Source organism: Diceros bicornis, unplaced genomic scaffold (genome assembly GCF_020826845.1).
Source record: "Diceros bicornis minor isolate mBicDic1 unplaced genomic scaffold, mDicBic1.mat.cur scaffold_73_ctg1, whole genome shotgun sequence".
Taxonomy (NCBI): Eukaryota; Metazoa; Chordata; class Mammalia; order Perissodactyla; family Rhinocerotidae; genus Diceros; species Diceros bicornis.
The window spans coordinates 1,365,386-1,371,385 of NW_026691615.1; the positions used below are offsets into that span (position 1 = coordinate 1,365,386).

Consider the following 6,000-nt stretch of genomic DNA (forward strand, 5'->3'; position numbering starts at 1 on the left):
TCATCTGTTGGGATCTATGGGAGCAGAGGTTCAAATACATTTGTCTAACTATAGATCAAATAGCATTGGCCTCCATTCTCTGTGTGATATTCTCTTCATTACTTAAGAAGTTCACTTACCATCTCTATGCCACACTTTCTCCATCGGAAACAGGTTGAGGACAATGTTTGTCTTTCTTACCTCCAAATGGTTGTAGGATAACACAAAATCACACACAGGGACTGTGTTGAAAACCCAGTGCTGTAGAAATGCAAGAGGTACTAACCACTTCCTTCACCATCAACAAACCTTGGGTTGAACACTTTTGAATCTCAATGAAGGAAAGAAAGCAGTAGAGTCCTGAGAGAGAACAAAGATAATTTAGGTTAATAGCTGGCATCCATAAATGCCTTCTGGGTCTTGGAATTGGCCTGGGGCTGGCCTTTTTTGCCATCCTGCGCATTGCAGAGTTCAGTACTGTCTCTTAGTTTCCGCCAAACCAGGTGCAGAAGTTCAATTAGGGAAATACAGTGTGTCACTGGCATAACTCCAAGATTTACACTCTAGCCAATGGCCTTTAACATTTTTTATGGTGGAGAGACCATTATAAGAGTGGATAATTGGCCCTTGGGAATCAGATTCGATGTTTATTAAGGGACTGTTTTCTAGGAGTTTCATTCTTTAGAAACTAAAGTATTGCCAAAAAAAAAGCAAAACACGAAAGTTGGACAGAAACTCAAGAGTGAAACAGAGTCAACAACTAGAGCTGTATTCTTATTTAGTTGGGATTGTCAACAATGTCATATTTTAATGACACAGGATTTTAAGGTGCATGTAAGATTAAGACTGGTGGCTAGTACTTGTGAAGTCTCATTTTATGATGCCATCTTTGCCATTATTATTTCCTTGACTTTTCCCTCCTCTCACCTTTACCCTCGACACCAACACGGACACACACACACAACCACCACCACTAACATCAACAACAAGGGTGCATGGATGACATAGGATGGATAAAGCGATGCTGCAGCTTAGGAGACTAAAAGAAGATGAGATGATAACAGTGATCTGAAGACAACTGTCTTTTAGGTTCAGCAGTTTATCTGCAGGCTTGAACTACACGTTAGATAATTTTCTCTTTGGAGAGGGAATAAGCTGTTTAAGCCCTTACTCCAGAAAAGCAGCACTCCTCTTGTAGCCAGAGATTTGAGCGCTGTTTCCTGACAAAAGTCAGAGACACACCTGATCCCTTATTTCTCCCACCTGTTTCATAGAATCTTCAGCGATGATGGTCTAGTCATGTAAAACAATACACAATTTTCCTTATTACCAAAATTGCATGATCATTTTAGCAGAAAATCAGGTAAGCAAAGAGAGACAAAAATGAAAACTGAGTCAACTGTAAGTTCATCTTTCAAAGATATTCCCTATTAATATTTTGGTTCTTTGTCTTCCAGCCAATTTTCCTCTTATGTAGATAAACATAAAAATTTCATTTCACAACGTTGGTATCCTATAATAGCTAAACTTAGTTTTTGCTCCAAATTAGACTCCAGTTTTATTTTTAATGTCTAGAGTACTTAATTTGAATTTATTATAATAGCTTTAACCAGCATCCTATCAATAGACACTTAAGAGTTTGTAAAATTTTCAATATTATAAATCAGCTTACCTGGAAGTTCTTCTTTGGTTCATCATGAATTGGACAAGGTCCCATTTTTCTCAGACATCAGTGGAGAAGGACAAGTCGGACCTGATTCCAATCACCTTGTGATGTCCTTTTCCCCGGTTAAGGACTCTTGAATCACAAATATCTCCGTAGTTTCCAGCATAATAGTTAGGGCTCTGCATACCATTATCTCTGTCTCCTCAAACAGCCCAACAGCTTCACCAGCTCCTGTGGCCCCAGAAAAACCACAGTGACACCAGGGACCTCTGCTACAGCAACCAGTTTTTCTGGAAACCACTCCAACCTTGAAGGAAGAGAATAAATCCCCTTTTTTCTGCCTCTGTTTTATGTTTCCTGTGTTACATGAGCTCTGTCATTTATAGTTGTATGACTTTCCAGGGCTGCTGTAACAAAATAGCACAAAGTGGGTGACTTAAAAGAAATTCATTCTCTCCCAGTTCTGAGGCCTAGAAATCTGATATCAAATTATCAGCAGGCCCTTCCTTGACTCTCCCAGCTTGCGGTGGTGGCCGCTAATCATCGGTGTTCATTGGCTGCAGCTGCATCAGTCCACTCTCTGCCTCTGTCATCAAATGCTGTTTCCTCTCCAACCAGTCATATTGGATTAGAGTCCACATTAATGACCTCATCTTAACTTGATCACATCTGCAAAGACCCTATTTCCAAACAAGGTCACATTCACAGGTTCCAGGGGTTAGAACATCAACATATCTTTTGGGAGGCACAATTCAACCCATAGTAATAGCCTTGCTCCAAGTCAGGAGAGGAGGGTTTGAGTGTGGGAGGCCATAAATTTATGAGGTGGTTGCAAAACCTAGAACCCCCTGCCTCAGCCAGAGTCTCGTGTGTGTGTGTAGTGGTGCATCTTGCAATTCCCAAGTCAGTAGCCATGTAAGCCTTTCATTTTTTTATCTTAATATATTTTATTTAACCCAACATCTCCAAAGAATTATCATCTCAACATGTAGTCAATATATAATTATTATTGAGGTATTATACATTCATATTTTTATATAAAAGCTTTGACACCCATTGTGTATTTTAGACTTACAGCACATCTCAATTTGAACTAGTCACATTTTAAATTCTCAAGGGTGACATGTAGCTAGAGGCTACCAGATAGGAAAATATGGTTTAAAAAAATAGATTTTATTTCTTATAACGGTTTACAGTTATAGGTTTACAGAAAAATTAAGTGGACATTATAGAGAGTTCGTATATATCCCCTCATCCCTCCCAGCATAGTTTTCCTATTATTAACATCTCATTAGTAATCAATATAACTTATATAACATTATTACTGTAACATTATTAACTACTAATTATTAACTTTAGTGTGGTACATTTGTTATAATTCCTGAACCAGTCCAGATACATTATAATTAATGAAAGTCCATAGTTGGAATTAGGGTCACTCTTTGTGTTGTACATTCTATGGGTTTTGACAAATGCATAGTAATATGTATCCGCCATTACAGAATCATATAGAACTATGGTTTTACTGTCCTACAATCCCCTTTGCTCCAGGGCCATAGAGGTGTGTGTGACCTTTGTCATAGTCATAGATGTTTGGGGTGATGGCGAATACAGGGGCTCCTTCCAGCTAGTATCCTCTGCTTTAGGGTGAGGAAAGGGAGGAATTTCTCACAACAGCATTAATAATGGAGGAAACCAATGTTGAGGGTGCAGAAACGGATCATCACAACATATTGATCCCAGAATTAGCATGGTTAAAAGAACTGAGGAAAAGGAAAGGAGGTCAATCTTTAGAAAATCAAAAATGCAACTTTATTTCTGCATTGATCTTGAGTTACTGATTTGGAATCTTATAAATTCAGCATGACTTTTGCTTCCCCAGGCAGGGCCTCATGGGCTTGTGGTGTTTCTGCACTCATGATTGGTGTGCAGCCCTGCATGGGTCACACACAGAATGTCCTGTGGCTGCCCTGGGCCCTGGGTGTGTGAGGCTGTCCCTCCCTATCTTGCACTTTGGAGGCTGTGATGCTGGAATGTTCTTGTCTGAGCCCTGAGTGACACGGGCCCTTTCTGACACTTGCACCTTACACCTGACATTGCCTCCTCTGATGCAGTTCATTTGCATCACTGCAAATGATGTTCATGCAAATGACTTGTTGACTCAGGCTTGGGACCCAATCTGGCCAAGAGCAGATGGTCCCTGGAACCTTGTTTCAATGGACATGAATGAAATCATAGTGCTTAGGGCTGCCAAATAAAGGAAATGTGCATACCTCACTAAGACTCTATACACTCGTCCTTGGAGATTACATCCTGTGAGAGATGCATAAACACAGTCTCCTCCTTTCTTCCTTTTCAGGCACCTGAGAATGGCATCAAAGTAGACATGGTTTCATGTCTCCCCATCCCACACAGCCTTACCTGTGGAAATTTGTACAGTTCCAGCAGTGTTCCAATCTGGGCAGAAATTGCACATGTTGTTCCAGTAAGGGCTGCTAGAGACTTGCTCTCTCTCCTACAGGTGTAATTTGGGTTGTCTTTGCCCAGCCCTGAGACCCAAATGAGGGAACTCTCCAGTGCCTTCTGTTCATAGTGCAGGACATTATAGAGATCAACTCCCAAAGATATGTTGGGTAAAAAATGGTGGTTTCTGTTGATTTCCTCAATGGCAAAAACCAAGGCCACAACATACTTATAGTTCTTGTACTGAAACCTGCTGTGACGGATGGGGCTCCTTAGGGAAAAGACTCAAACCACAATTATCTTCAAATCCAATGTAATCACTTAATTAAGGAAGAATGCCAAGCCAACTCATTCCATCTGTGGCAACAGCTCTCCTGAAGCCTTAGAATTTATAGCTAAATCAAGTAACATCACCTGGGCTCTGGAACATCCTTACTAAATTCCACACACATGGAGAAAAGTGATTAAGTTTATGAGAAAAGTTTAATGAATGGAAAAGCAGATCACATTCAGAGTGCGTTTTGTAAATGGTTCTTTGGTTCAGGATCCAAAATGCTTGTTCATTTGAACACATCATCAAATGCTTCAGAGAACAGCAATAATATCAACATGAGATTGGAGATAGCCCTGGGGAGGAAGAGTAATTACAACTGAAGGCTCTGGGACAAGCAGAGAAGCACGGTGTCTGTGGGATGAGAATGGTGCAGCAGAAGGCTGGCAATCAAACTGCCTAACCTTCTGCCCCATGAAACTCGTGTATCTGCCACTGTCAACAACCAGGCAGCTAGGAAGAGCTTCAGAGCTCCCATGAAGAAGGAATCACCATAAGGCAGGAACATCTGGGAGAAGTTTGAAGGAGTTAAAACTGAAAACACTTAGGAGTCTAAGAGACACAGCCTTGTACAGTTTAAAAATTGAAAATGTGATTACCAAAACTGACTCAAATAGAAAATAAAGAGAGAATATTATACAAGTGTGGCCATGTGGTTTCAAGAGAACATTTGAGAAAAAAATTCCAAATATCCACCAGGCCTGGGAGAATTTACATGGGGCATTGCCTGCACGCCAACTTGGCCAGGAACAAGGTCTCCTGAGCTGGTGTGAATGGAGAGCAGAGGGCGAGAAGAAAAGCATTCAGCCTCTCGTCCTGCAATGAGAACAGGCTCTCCCTCCAGCATCCAGGTGCCTGAAGCTGCGGGGACACATGAGTTGAGCTTGACTTCTGCCCCCAGGAGACTCACCCCAGACCTTCCCTGACAACACACGTGTCATTATAAACAACATGTCAATACATTTGAACATTTAGATGAAATTCACAAATTGCCAGGAAAATGAAAGTTATCAAAACTGTCTCAAGAAGAAATGAGAAATCTGAATAGTCCCATATCCAAAGAAGAAACTGAATCCATAGTTTAAAACATTCCCACATTTCATCGTGGCCAACACCGCTGCTGGCAAATTCCACCAAACATTCAGGAGAGAAATAATACACATTGACTCTAGCTCTTCCACAGAACAGGAAAAATGGGAAAAACTTTTTGATTTATTTTATGAGAATAGCTTAACTTTGCTACAAAAATCTTACAAGGTCATTACAGGAAAGGAAATTTAGAAGCCTCTTTTTTTCTGGAACTAAACTCATGTATTCCTAAAAAAAATTAACCTTCCAAATCCAGCTACGTATTTGAAGCAGGCCACATCATGACCAAATTTGCTTTAAGCATTGCCATTCAGTGTGCTACTTCCTGAAAAAGGAAAAATAATAATCTGGGTGACTGCAGTTATTATCTATTATATACATCATGTATAATCTACTATAAACAGAACTGGTCATGTTCTGTTTGTTGGCCTGGGTAGTGTTAACACATGTGTACACTTTTTGATAACTTATC

General features: G+C 40.4%; 1 long non-coding RNA gene across 1 annotated transcript; it reads right to left on the reverse strand.

Annotated features, from left to right (window-relative positions):
* Positions 1 to 1,228: 1,228 nt before the first annotated feature.
* Positions 1,229 to 4,119, reverse strand: LOC131403621 (uncharacterized). Its single transcript, XR_009219419.1, has 3 exons — positions 4,067 to 4,119; positions 1,833 to 1,952; positions 1,229 to 1,272 (listed from the first exon to the last, which is right to left on the reverse strand). It is a non-coding gene; the product is annotated as an uncharacterized LOC131403621 (long non-coding RNA).
* Between the last annotated feature and the right edge of the window lie 1,881 nt (positions 4,120 to 6,000).